Raw genomic sequence first — 15,172 nt, 5'->3', positions numbered from 1 at the left:
TCAGTAAAAAACATAACATTGCAGTCCATAAGCCATTTCTGTGTGAGGTTCCAGATCTTTAGTTCGTCCATCTTGTTCATCAGAGACCGTACATTGGCAAGGAAGATGCTGGGCAGAGCTGGTCGATGTGGGTTTAGCCTTAGCTTAGCACGCAGCCCTCCACGCTTTCCCCGTCTTTGTTTACGGTCTCGACGCCGACGCCGAGCACTTTCCAGTCGGTACGAGTGATCCGCTTGTCCGTGGTGATCTCAGTAGCTCCGGCGGGAGTTCGCTGAAGTCGAAAGGCCGATCTAAAACTATGTTGGAACACCGTTTGTTGATGTCCAAAAGTGACTGTTTACTATAGCTGTACTTCGCACAACTGAATCGCGCGAACACGAATGAAATAACCAGGTAAATTAACACTATTTTCCGAAATCTGGTAAGACGCTGAGCCTCGCGATGTGTTCGCGCCGCCATCTTGGTCGTCTCCTATAATTAGGCATACTTCAAACTTCCAGGCTGTTCTGTTGAGGCAAGTGAAGGATAAATTCAGCAGAACATCAGACCTCCAGGGCTATACTTGAGGAGAACTTGTGAAATGTATATTCACTCTTCAGGCTTCCAGTTGAGAAACGGATCATTTAAAAATATTATTTTTGTATTATGTAAATATTTATGAATTATAATCAGTTGCAATCATTCCACATTTGTTGTTTGTAGATACACATATTAATTAAATTTCATATTTAGTGGCAAACGACTAAAAATAACATACAATACTGATTTAAAAATGTATTACTTAAATTATTTTTTTTAAAGTGAAAGTAATATATGGCTAAATAGCTCAAATCAGTGCAAACACATGATAAAAAAATGAAAACATGATACATTTTTATTTGTTTCCTGAGTCAGTTTTTTAATATATATATATATTATTAAAAAGTAATTTATCTCTGTAATAATTTGTATACTTTATATTTATCAATGTACTGAAATATCTAAACAATATTTATTATTATAATTCTGAACTATTGATGGATTTATTTTAACAGTTAACTATTTGTTATAAATCATTTTCAATTTTATTTAGCTATTTATTTATTTGCATATTTAATTATGTATTTAATAATTTTTTTAACATTTACATAATTCATTTTCATAAATTTTTTTGGTAACACTTTATAATAACTCTCATTATTACATCATAAAAAAAACATTGTATACTGTTTAACTACTCATCAACACTATATATTTATTCACATATCTATACATATAATGTAAGGTAATGAATGTGCCATCTGGAAAAAGGTTTGTCCGGAGAAGAAAAGGTGAGCACTACCATCAGTTCTATGTCATGCCAACAGTAAAGCATCCTGACACCATTCATGTGTGGGGTTGCTTCTCATCCAAGGGAGTGGGCTCACTCACAATTCTGCCCAAAAACACAGCCATGAATAAAGAATGGTACCAAAACACCCTCCAACAGCAGCTTCTTCCAACAATCCAACAACAGTTTGGTGAAGAACAATGCATTTTCCAGCACGATGGAGCACCGTGCCATAAGGCAAAAGTGAAACTAAGTGGCTCGGGGACCAGAATGTTGAAATTTTGGGTCCATGGCCTGGAAACTCCCCAGATCTTAATCCCATTGAGAACTTGTGGTCAATCCTGCGGGTGGACAAACAAAAACCCACTAATTCTGACAAACTCCAAGAAGTGATTATGAAAGAATGTGTTGCTATCAGTCAGGATTTGGCCCAGAAGTTGATTGAGAGCATGGCCAGTCGAATTGCAGAGGTCCTGAAAAAGAAGGGCCAACACTGCAAATACTGACTCTTTGCATAAATGTCATGTAATTGTCGATAAAAGTCTTTGAAACGTATTAAGTGCTTGTAATTATATTTCAGTACATCACAGAAACAACTGAAACAAAGATCTAAAAGCAGTTTAGCAGCAAACTCTTTGAAAACTAATATTTATGTAATTCTCAAAACTTTTGGCCACGACTGTAGTAATCTACATAGATGCCATTTTTGTTGACAATTACAAATGAGACAAAGGACATTATTATACCTATTATGCAATAAGTATTTTAATTGCAGGATTATTACAGTTCACTAGAACCATAAAAATTATGCGCTAGGCCCTTATGAGCACAGAATTGAGCTCTATTTTGTGTCTTTTTGCATCTTAATTGTCAAAAAGCACACACAACTCTGTAAAAATGTCCGTTAGTCATGTACAGTATTCAAGCAACCGTTGTGTCATTCTTAAATGCTTAATGTATTACAGTTTAACTGAACTCTAACTAAACTAAAACAATTTAAATGACTATAATATGACTAAAACTATATGGAATTTTAGTCAAAAGACTAAATCCATTAATTATGATATGCGACTCACAAAAAAAAAAGAATAATTATGTGAAAATGAAAGCTATTACATTGAATTATACTACAGCATATAAATGTAAAATAGAGAATGATAGTTTTTGCATTTCAGCACAAATTAATGCAACTCAGAACACATAAAAGGCTTTCACTGTTAACACCAGAATTAACAAATACATGTTCTATGATAATGAATGGTTCTTAAAAAGTTTTGCTCACAAATTTCTTCTTTGTTTGTTGCCCTTGATCCAGTTGTCTTTGTCAGCAGTCTGGGCTGCATAAAAAAGTACATTATGCATATCATAAGAATTTCTGTTCTGTGGTATGGACTGTATCAAAATACTGAGGTATACAAAATATTAACATCATCCTACTGTTTTGGTTTTCTTGAAAGGGAAAGCCTTTAGTAATGGTGATACATAAATGCCTTTCCTGGACTGACTTCTTTGTCTCCAGCGCTCAACGTCCACCTTGTGTCTCTACAGAGAAAAGTTTAGAGACACTATAGAGTACATGATTATGTAATACTTCAAGGCAATTGTAGTATTTACAAGACAAATTAATACTTTTTTTTGTGGATGGAATCTGAAAACTCCTTAAGCAAGGCACAATGTGTTTTTTGATAAATATGGACAAAATCGTCCATTCTTGTGAATCGACGTCTTTGAAAGCGCACACGCTTCAGATCCCACTGGCTTTTCTCCATGATGCCTTGTGTTTTATTGTCACTGGTATAATTCTAAAATAAAGTAAATTCTCACAATGTGTAAAACATACACATAAAGTTTTCAAGAACAGGTGTTTTTCTAAAGCACTGAATCACAGACCTGTGTGTCCAGCTGACAGCATCTCTCAAATTTCTTTGACAGATTTTGTTAGACAGGACCCTTTCCATGGTGGCTCAAATCTCCTGAAAGACAGTAAAATTGTGTAAATACTTACATTTATAGTTATAATATAATCTATTGAATGTGTATATAAATACATATTTTGTGTCCAGGACAGTGTGATTATTAATGTAATTATTTTGCTTATTTGATATTTTTTATACCTATGTTTTGTCTAACAGTTATAATTCATTAGACACTTTGACAGAAACACGGGAGTATAGTGGTCAGTGCAGATTCAAATGAGTCAAACAGGTGGAGCTTGACCCAGTCCTGGAAGTCTAGCTCCACCCATTAGCTCTGCAGTGAGCAGGTCATGTAAATTTCCTTACATGACCAATAATCAATCAGAAATTTCACATATTAAAAAACAAACAAAATATAAATCAATAAATCATAGTACAGTTACCCAGCATAAGTGCGGACCAGAGAGGAGCCTGAGGCAGGAAGTGCTTCACCAGATTTGGCATAAATGTGGGAGAGTAGTACTCATTTGACTCCCCCTTATCCTGCACAGGTGCATCGGCAATGATGTCCTCAAAGTGCCTCTGAAAGGGTGTAGGTCCCATGACGAGTTGACAATTTATCACATTATTTTTTTTTTTTAATATAAATTGTATTTGTGCCACTTTTCAGTATTATACAGTAATACTGAAAAGTGGCACAAATCCAATTTATATATATAAAAAAAAAATAATGTGATAATGCATTATGCATGTCAAATCTTCAAACAAAGCTTTACAAAATAGCTCCTAACATGCACACCCATGCATGGTGTTGTGTATGTCTTTAAAATATAATAATGTTAAAGAAAAAATCTCAATATTTCTGTTTATTCATTAAGTATTATACAATGTGTCCCTTTGTGCTGATACTTCCACAGAACTGACATAATTCACATTTAAGAAGACAATAATGATTTATTAACTTATATATATGACATATAAATACCTCCAAGGCCTCCTCTGTTACTTCTGTCAGATCACCAGAAATGCCCATGTTTAGCATCTTGGTCTGAAGATTGAGAAAATGTTTCTTCACATTCTCACCGCACTGGGGGCTTGAGAAGACAACTGCCATGCTAAACAGAATGCCTTCCATTTCAACCAATGTTCAACCAGGCCAAATACATGCATTGACAGTCGGTAGTTTTTGGGGGAACTGCGAGAAAAAAAGATTCAGGTAAGTACAGTATGTACATTTTCAGAAATGTATTTTAAACTTTTCTCACAGATTTTTAATGAGTCAAGTAAACAGTTATAAAAGTATTTAAAAACCATCTGTTCTATGCAAGAACATCAGAAATGCTTGGCAATATGACAATGAAAATAATTTTCCTGCCAATAAAGCACAACACCACTAAAATGGAAACATTTATTAAACTGCCATTAATGTTTATACTTCTGAAAATGGCATTATTTAAATTTAAATGCCCTCATGTTTTGTTGGGGGACAGCAATTGCGAGTGTATTTTCAATAATTTTTGTAGGACTGTCATATGAAAAGGGAGAAAAGCAAAGTACCCTTAGAAACCATGTGGATGTTTTTAAATAATAGAGGTTTCATTTTCTTTTGAAGGATGGTTGATGTTTCAGTAAAATCATTGCTTGATAAACCTAATGTCTGAGTTAAATAAGATCTTTACTAATGTACACTTACTGTTTTTTACAGAAGACAGAAGGCATTCCTCATCACATGGCTCAAGCAACGATGAAGAATAGGAACCTTCATTTTCTCATCCTTCAACTTCCCAGTTACAATGTCATAATAGACTTTGAGCAACTGGCCAAGAGATACTCTACAAAAACTGTGGGCAACCCTTCTGTACCCTTCTGTTTGATGCTCCCTGTGGCATGGATGTAAACAACATCAGTTTTACATCGCTGGTGGAACAGACGGATGGAATCTTATGACCACAGCATAACTCCTCGGGGATGCAAGATAACTTTCTGAAGACTTCTCTGAATCGGTTCTCTCCTCTACCATCTTCTGAAGGCTGAGTACTTCATTATGATGACGGCGAGCTTTTTTCCTGCAGGTCCATGATATGTTTTTAAGCACTGCAAGTGTAGGGGCGTTATCCCGACATCCTGACTCGAACACTGTGCTTTCTATGTTTTCGAGATTTTGCAAGTATAGGACCCTTGGGAGTGTGGACTCTAATTGCTTGGCCAAAATATCCCTTTCGTCAGCTCGCACGTGTCGTCTTCTCAGTTCCTCTACACTGTGGCATACTTCTTCACCTTGAAATGTGACAATTGCTTTCAGGGTATCTTCATGTGTTATTGTGACTTCAACACAGACAGGGCAGTCTGCAAACGTACAGTACCCCAAGCAGTGGAAAAGGGGTCCCTGTCGTTTAGATCCCTTGATCTTCACATGGTGTCTTTTGAAGGCAATACTGCAGTAGGGGTGTACTGAATGTATGCCTTTTGAAATGACATTTGTCCACTGAAGATCTGTGAATTGACACTGCTTTTGCCTTTTACTTAGGTCTCTCCAGATATCTCTGTTCAGAAAAAGAAAACAAGGATGCCTTGGCAATTTGTGTTGGAAAAAGAGGTCATCATTGATGACATTACTGTCTTCCGATGTTGAGTCAGTATGTGTGCCCATGTCCTGTGGAAAAAAAAGTTTGATTTTTATCAAAAACATTTAATTGAAAAAAAAATGTATAATATCTGCTTTACTTTTCATATTAAAGATCTATGTTAAAATAAGGGAGTACATAATCTCAATAAATGAAATACAGAATACAGTAACTATAAACATGTAAACAGTAGTTGCATTGTGTATTTAATTGTAATTTCTCAAAGACAATAAACATTTGCAGTAAGTTAAGTTGCAGATATGTTATAAATAGTTTTCGGTAATGAAAGCAAAAGTGTCTTTCTAGAATTACAAAGGTGGCATAGTTTGGTGGTTGACCAAGGACTTTTAAGACATTGGGGCACAAAAATACTGTTTAATCTACAGGAGCATTTACCTTGGCATGAAGGACAAAAGCACTTTAATTTATTGCCTTCGACACTATACAAATAACTTTGAGATAACTGGGCAGGGCTATCCTGTGAAAATTTCTTGATAATATAAAAGAGGTTATGAATCAAACATTTTTTTGAATATATAATTAATAGTCACAACTGTATAAGCTACAACGAGCACATCCTTAAACTGTCAGCATGGATGCCGTGTAGTTCAAAAGGTGTAATTGGAAAAGTGTTTTGGAAAACCTAAATCGGGAAAAAAATATCTGATGAGAATCTACTTGCTTAGGGCCCAATGCACTTAAAGTGAAATGTAGCTTTATTACGGTACAAACCTTCTCTGAGGGTGAACTGGAAATCACAATGTCTCCTCCTTCTTCAGTGAAGTTCAGGCCTTCTGTCAGTGCAGGGCTGTCCATACGTGACCTCTACATAATATACAGTATTTTTCAAATGACAGATGATAAATCAAAACAGAAATATCAGCACATATTCACAAGAATATGACAAACAATCTGGATACATCCTCAAAGGCATGTGAATTTTATGCAGAAGTAATAACCTTTGGAGATGGGCCAACAGGCTCTCCACTGTCACTGTCAGCATGGCTGCCTTGTGGCTCAGAAGGTGTCATTTGAAAAGTGTTTTGGGATTTCTATATTAAACAGGGCAGCAAACAAACTTTACAGTGATAAATTCTTTACATTGAAGATGTAAAACAGCAATGACCATGAACTTGTTTTGACCCAATGAACTTGAAGTTGAATGTTGCATAATTAAAATATAAACCTCCTGTAAGGGTGAACCGGAAAACAGTATGTCTCCTCCTTCATTAATCAAATCACCTTGAGAAGCCTGTGCAAGTCTATCTGTACAAGTGTCCTTGTAAATGAAAAGTATATAAAGACAAGAATAATATACACATTTCTATAAAACTGTGTAAATACAGAAATGTCATTTCCTTTACTTTAACAATCAAAATCAGCCAAAATGTGTTGTTCCACAACATACTATATGTACTGTAATATTTTTATTTACTTTTTTTCTTATTTTTTGTAACCTTTTTTTTCAGTTTTTATGTGTGTTTTAAATAAAGAAAAATAAATATATAATTAACAACATGTTTAATGTAAAGAAAAAAAAAAAATATATATATATATATATATATATACACACACACACACACACACACATATATATATTTTCCCTTTTTATGTACGTAGGGATTTATTTATTTAATAACTTTATGTGGAAATAAAGTAATTTCTAGATAGATTGATAGATAGATATATATATAGAGGAATACACACACACACACACACATACTTACCAGTGATGCGTGGGTCAATGTATAAACAACCCGCACCCGACCAATGTTTTCAACTAACCTGCTTCCTACCCGCATTTTTTAAAAGTAGTAAATGCTCATCATAGCATCATTGGGCCATAGACATAGGAACTAGGCAAAAAAAAAAAATCCTTAATATATTCAAATTTTGTCAAGAATTATAAAAAAAAAATCGTCAATTAGCTCATAATTTGTTCTAAAATAGTCTAGTCTATGTCTATTTTGATGTTTCTGTTCAGCAGACAGTGAGGTTCGGCTTTGTTCCGATCAGAGCTCGTGAGCGGAGAGTGCATTTCTCCATATATTACGCTCCGCTCACTCATTCTGTGGGGTCTCGCTCAACCCAGAATGGGTTTAGTAATAAACTGGTGTTTTCTGTGTCGCTGCAAAGATGAAGTTGACGATGCGGACTCGCCACGCCAGAGAGAAATGCACTTTTCCTATGGATTACATAATCAGAGAGTAGCCTATTTATTTTGGTTTTAATATTTTTGTTTAAAAGAAGACATTTCAAGCTTTCTGTAATATATAGCCTATATTTCTCAAATCTGTGAGGCACAAGTTGAGTTTCGGCGCCCTCCAGTTCACATGCAATGCAAGTGATTGTGTCGGCGCCTCATTACATTGTCTGCTATATATTTGCTTCTTATTTATAAAATATGGGCAATTGATTGATAAAACATTGATCAAAATTAAGATACAATTTATACAAAACGAAAATCTTTTAAAACGAGTTTTCTATAAAACAAAACTTAATGAAGTCATCAAAATCATGTTTTACCAAAAACAGCGTCTTCACCTTTTCTTTTGCTGCCTCCATCTATACCTGCAGACTGAGCTTGTGCATCATCTTCGCGCCAGTTATTCAGCCAATAAAGCAGTGGCGGTTTCTCCATTAGGGCAACTGGGCGACACACCACCAAAGGAAAGAGAGGATTTTTTTCCCTTTTACATTCAACCACAGTGTTAGGCCGGGTTCACACCGCAAGCTGCAGCAGAGCAGAAGCAGCGCATATTTTTTTCGGAGCCTATGTTAACGCCGCCTTCACACTGGCAGTTGAAATCAGCTCCGTAATACGCAATACGCCCCCAGTGGACGTCGTACACAATGGTGAAAAGTGTCGGAAGCCTCGGAACCCGAGTAGAACAAAAATGGCGGAAAGGTTGGAAAGGCTGATTCTGGCTGTTTCAGAATGTAGAATTCTCTCGGATGAGGGTTATAGAGATACGAATAGGAAGTCTGCTGCGTGGAGGAAAGTTGCCGAGGAGGTGGACATGTCAGGTCGGCTAATAATAGTGGTATAATGTGAATAGTTCAATGTATGCGTTGCTATGTGTTGCTATGGAAAATGAATAGCCTAAAGTAAAAAAAAAAAAAACTATTTGTGTAGTGTTCAATATTGTTGTTGAAATAGATGCACGGATGGGGTATTATTTCATCCTCTTGTCAACCGTATCACAAATCCGCTGATTGTTTTGCGGTCTATGAATGATGCGGTGGTCTGCTGATGCGATATTTGATTAGTTATTAAATACATGCGATTTGGTTGATGAAAACATTTGTTAAAATTAAGATACAATTTATACAAAACGAAATTCACTTTAAAGAAAGGCTTTTTACAAAGCAAAAAAACGATATACAAAACTTAAGTGGTAAAAACCATGTCTCCCGATATATTGCGCATCCTATATATATATATATATATACTCACTCACTCTATATGTTTCTTTTGCCAAACATTTTTGGGCAATACAACTTCATGATAGGTAATGATACATTGTTTATTATTGCAAATGTTTATTATTGGCTGAGAAAAAAAAATTGCTAGGGAGTACATTATTGAAAAAAAGATTGAGAAGCACTGCTATAGGCTGTGCATTTTTTTTTTACTTGAAATGGGCTGAACATTGTCTGTGCTTTTCAGTGGAGGAAGTGAAAAAAAAGTGGAGGGACCTCCGTGATGCCTTTGTGCGGTATAGGAGGGAGGACCAGTCCAGGCGGGTAAGCGGGGCTGCTGCCTCTCAAAAGAGGCCCTGGCGTTATGCCCAGATAATGTCCTTCCTCCTGCCGTTCATCACACCATGGAGGACAACCTCCAACCTAACTGAGACTGAGGTAGAGTCCCAGGAGGGAGAGGGAGAGACCCAGGAAGGAGAGGGAGAGACCCAGGAAGGAGAGCGAGAGACCCAGGAAGGAGAGCGAGAGAGCCAGGAGGGAGAGGAGAGAGAGGGAGAGAATCAGGAGAGAGAGGGTGAGAACCAGGAAAGAGAGAGAGTCATGAGCGTGCGCCCACGCGAAATAGAGAGCACACCAGACCTGTCAGGGGAGCGCAGGCGTAGGCGACGGGTTGTCTCTAGCCCCTCAGCATTTGAGCAGAAGATTGCCACTGCAATTGAATCTGCCAATACACCACAGGAGAAAGACCCAGACCAGGCCTTCTTGGACAGCCTGCTCCCCGCCCTAAAAAGGATGTCTCTACAAAAAAGCGCTGCTTCAAAGCTAAAAATACACCAGCTGATTTATGAAGCTGAATTTGAGTCTAAGTATTTTGTTGTGAATGTACTTACACTGGCATTAATAATGTGTAACATGCTGCAATCTCACCTTTTAATTTTTATTTTGTTTTTCAGAATCTGGTGCATCTAAACACACACAGACACAGACAGACAGACAGACAGACAGACACACACACACACACACACACCATTAGTATAATATCATATCAAATAAAGTTCACTTTAACTATTTTTCAGTACTGTGGTTTATTTTTTGCAAGAGAGAGAGAGAGAGAGCTAAAAGGGACAGCGACACAAACACGAATAGAAAGCGTATGTAGAAAGTGAAGGTGATTATTTGAATTGCAATTTATGACATTGTGGTTGGCCCTTAAAAGGGCCTTTTGGTCATTATCAGCAATTATCATACAGGATCATGTCGGTGGACACCTCCCGCCTCAGAGGAAAAGTAGGTCGTATAGGCCTCTCTGAACACGAACTGCCTCCGCGGTGGAATTATTGGCACCTTGTCGGATGACACTGGGCAAGACAACACTGGAGGCTGGGTTGGGCGCTCGATTCTCCCTTGGTCTATAGGGGCGTGTAAGGGCATCACGGCGAAGAAGGTTGTGGAGGACACAGGTTGCCTTCACGCACACCTCCACATTGTGTGGATGCTGCCACATCACTCTATGGTAGATCCTGAACCTGGCTGCCAGCACACCGAAGGCTTGCTCTACTACCATTCTTGCCTGAGACATGCGGTAGTTGAACATCCGACGGCGTTTGCAGAGGTTCCTTCCAGGATATGGACGCATCAGGTGACGGCGCAACAGGAAGGCTTCGTCCCCCACAAATGTGTGAGGAAGTGGCCCGAGATCCTCTGCTCCAGGGATGATGGCATCTGGTGGGACTCCCAAGGTGCCTTCCTGGAGTGCGCGACCAAAGGCAGACTCCCTCAGTGTGCCTCCATCACTCCCGCGACCATAAGCACCCACATCAATAATGCGGAAGCAGAGGTTGGCATCGACAACCGCAAGGAGCACGATGGAGAAGGTCCCCTTATAATTAAAAAAAAGGGAGCCTGAATTGGGTGGTGCGACGATCCTCACATGCTTCCCATCAATGGCCCCTATGCAATTGGGGAAGCCACGGTTAACCAGGAACTGCTCTGCAAAATCCTGCCAATCACTCTCCTTTGGCACAGGCATGTACACATTCACTAGCTCCTCCCAGATAGCCTTGGCCACCTCAGGCACAATGAGAGACACAGTGCTCCAACCCACTCGGAAGTGGTAGGAGTCACCAGTTGCCAGGTGTCTGAAAGAACATAATTAAAATATTCATAATAATTATCATATTAACAATAATAATAAATACATTTATTTGGCGGAAACCTTTCTAGATACAGAAAGATTTTACATGTTTATGGGCGAAAAGAAGAAAATGCAATAGGTTTTAGCTTCATAGAAATACAGTTAACAAAATAGACTATAACAGTATTGAAATAACCAAATGACTTGATGATAAAAAAGTAATTATTTTCCCATTTATACAATTCCATCATGTAATCAGTTCTGTGTGGTTTTAATTGGTTGAGTTAAAAGAAAAAAGAAATACTGCGCTATGCATAGAACAAGAAAAACGACAATATGCCCTATTATCTATAATGATGTGATCTATGTGTAATATCAAGGAGATAAAGACAAACTAGAAACTCACCTTAGACAGATGGCTAGGCGTTCTGCCGGAGAAATACATCTCCGAAGCCGGGTGTTGATCCTCTTGATCCGTGGACCAATACGGTGGAGGATGTCATCAAACTGACAGCGCGACACCCTGAAATACTCCCTGAAATCCTCACCGTTGTTCAGACGCAGCTCACCCACCAGGCGGTGAAACTCCCCGTACTGATACCTCTCTGCCAGGTAGTATTTTACCCACATGGATCTCTTTTTTTTTTGCTTGCTTCTCCAGTATAGGAGAGCAACAGCAAGAGCATTGACAAGTCTACGATTAGCCATAATATAATTTTCTGGCTGTATGTGAATGAGCGGGAAAATGGCCACAACATTGAATTGTACAATATTTAAATATTTAATTATTTAATTGTATTAACTGCATAAATTACGTTATAAAATCATTAAAATGAAAAAATGGCATGACAACTTGTCGTTATAAAATCATTATTTATTTTATTAAAAGTTAAGAATTCAGGTTTGTTTATCAGTACCATAGCAACGCCAACTTCCGCTGGAATTGTCGGATAGGAACCGTCCGTAGCCTTTCGCAAGAGTTCAATTTTTTGAACGCATCGGGGTGGCCAACGGACACGATTTTTTTCGCACCGCACTCGTTCGCACCTGGTTCGGACCCATTCGCTTGTGGTCTGCGAATCTCCATAGAAAATGAATGACTTCCGGTCGTTTCGCTGCCGTATCGGAGCTGATTTCAACTGCCAGTGTGAAGGCGGCGTAACAGATGAGAGCGTTCACACCGCACGCAGAGGCTGCGCGGCAGAGCGTAGCAGAAGCAGAGCAGAAGCAGCAGTGCCGCGATCGTTTCGGCGCTGGGTCTATTTTTGCTGCGCTGCTGACACTCAGTTAAAGTCAAAGTACACATTTGGTGGAAAAAATAAATATGATTTCACACAAAAAGTGCTGAAACATGTACAGAAACGAAAAAGGATTAATAATAATTAATGATATCTACTGTGTTTTTTAGCAAATTCCATAAAAAATGTATGATATTTAAAAACACATTTTTCTATTTTTTATTATAATTTTTATTTTTATTATTATTTTATAATTGTTTTTTTTTTTTTTTTTTACAAAATCTGTTAAAGTACTTACAGTTCTATCCAAAAATATTTTTTTTTTGCCAAAATACAAATACAAAAACAACTTTAAATAATTTATATTGCTAGTTTAGCCTTGGAGATTTATTTATTATTAGTAGTAGTTGTATTCTTATAACTAATGGCAGAAAAACGGATGTCGTGCTGACAATCATAAACAACAGCACGTGGTGTCACAGGCGGTGGTCTTCAGAGTGCACCTGGAAAGACAATAATGGACTACACTCGTCTCATCGTGGAAGTTGAGAAATATCAAGTTCTTTATGATCCACACAATGTACTTTACAAAGACTTGCAGGAGAAGGAAAAAGCATGGGATGAAGTTGCAGCGGCTCTTATTGCAGATGGTAAGTAATTTTATAGTGTTTTTTGATGCTTTCGCTGGCACACGAGCGAACAACTCAATAGGCTATTTGATTCAAAATTGATTCAATTGGAACCATTTATTTACAATTTCTAAATTACACATAAGCACACAAATAACAAAAGCAGATGATACATATAATAAACAAGTAAATGCTGATTTCAAGATGAGCAGGAAGTCAAGGCTGTGAACCATTTACAATATACACATAATTTAAAACTGTTTATTAAATTGGTTTTCAGGGTGTCCTTTGGTAAATTTGATTGCAAACAAACCCAGTGACAAGATGGTAATATGCACCATGTTCTCTCCTACGTCGGTTAATGGGATGAACCCAAAGTATGCGTCTTTTTCATAGTCTCCTTAATAACAAATATAGCACGATGGCCTTTCTTCTATCAACAACACGTACTGCACGGAAAACAAAGACAGCAAAACAAAGATGCAACAAAAGTAACAATGAAATTATTAATTAAAAAAGCTTCTTGCCAAGTCTTTTTATTTAAATGGAAATAAAGCAATGCGAACGTACCCATTATAGAGTACTCTGACCAAAAACCGCTGTTCAGTTGCGCGCTGCCTCCGCTGCCGGTGTGAAAGCAAAATAGGCGCACGCTGCTTCTGCTCTGCTGCAGCTTGCAGTGTGAACCCGGCCTTACACTAGCTTTCACTACTGTAGACTGTTTGTGCTGCCTCTAAATAGTCCAATCAGCGTCGAGTCACATTTTGTGTAGTACCGCCCCTTTTTGGGCGATTTCTGTCAAACTGAGAATCGCCCAGAGTGCTCTCATAGACTTCCATTCAAAGATAATTTTTTTAGAACTGCAGGCACTGCAATACAATCTCAATGAGTTCCGGGAGGGCAAGCCCTAACGTGCTTTCATCATCGTGCGTAACCTTAACTTGTGCAACGACTGGTGGGAACAGTGACATCCAATAATATTTAAAAACCATTTTGAATTTTAACAACAAGAAAAGAAATGAAAAAGTACTTTAATATCTTTATCAAATGTGAAAAATAAATAAATAAAAAAACAGATGGGACAGCTATGCCTTTGTCAGGTAAACTTGATCGACATCACGGCGAACGTTACCTCAGTGCAGATTAATTCTATCGTGCCATTGAAAGAAATACCATTCATTCACCGTAGCAATAAGGATAAATTGGCAATTAAAGAATTAGGACAACCAAGACCAAATTTAAAAATCAAACAAGTATCTTCAAAGGACAGGAAGTCGTATAAATGAGGATTTTCGAGGATGTGGTATTGTGCTAATTTACGAAAGAGCAAAGATGCATATGGATATTAGGGAGCAGTATAATATAAGTGAGTAATTTAAGTAAGCAGTGTAATGTAAGTGAGAAATGTTATATAAATGAGCAGTGTAATATAAGTGAGTTGTGTAAACAGTGATTTATGTGACTTCAATTATTTCTTATTAGACTGAAATCAAAGTAAAAAGTTTTTTTGGAAAAACCTCATCCTGGCGTCAGTCTTCATTTGCTGCTGAATTGTGTTAACACGCAGAAACATAAGGAGAGCAAGAGATTGATTCCTAATGTCAGTTTATTTTTTATTAATACTATAGTGAAGTGAAGTGACATTCTGCCAAGTATAGTGACCCATACTCAGAATTCGTGTTCTGCATTTAACACACACACAGACACAGAGCAGTGAACACACTACCGGAGCAGTGGGCAGCCATTTTTGCTGCGGCGCCTGGGGAGCAGTTGGGGGTTCGATGCATTGCTCAAGGGCACCTAATTCGTGTTATTGCAAGCCCAAGATTCAAACCCACAACCCTAGGGTTAGGAGTCAAACTCTATAACCACTAGGCCACGACTTACGAATGGGTGACC

At 37.7% G+C, this 15,172-nt stretch overlaps 1 long non-coding RNA gene across 1 annotated transcript; it reads right to left on the bottom strand.

Annotated features, from left to right (window-relative positions):
- Positions 1 to 2,586: 2,586 nt before the first annotated feature.
- On the bottom strand, positions 2,587 to 3,844 carry LOC132106335 (uncharacterized). Its single transcript, XR_009424124.1, has 3 exons — positions 3,669 to 3,844; positions 3,200 to 3,282; positions 2,587 to 3,111 (listed from the first exon to the last, which is right to left on the bottom strand). It is a non-coding gene; the product is annotated as an uncharacterized LOC132106335 (long non-coding RNA).
- Between the last annotated feature and the right edge of the window lie 11,328 nt (positions 3,845 to 15,172).

Source organism: Carassius carassius, chromosome 26 (genome assembly GCF_963082965.1).
Source record: "Carassius carassius chromosome 26, fCarCar2.1, whole genome shotgun sequence".
Lineage (NCBI taxonomy): Eukaryota > Metazoa > Chordata > Actinopteri > Cypriniformes > Cyprinidae > Carassius > Carassius carassius.
Note: the sequence above shows the minus strand (reverse complement) of the source record. Positions and strands in the feature narration are given on the sequence as shown.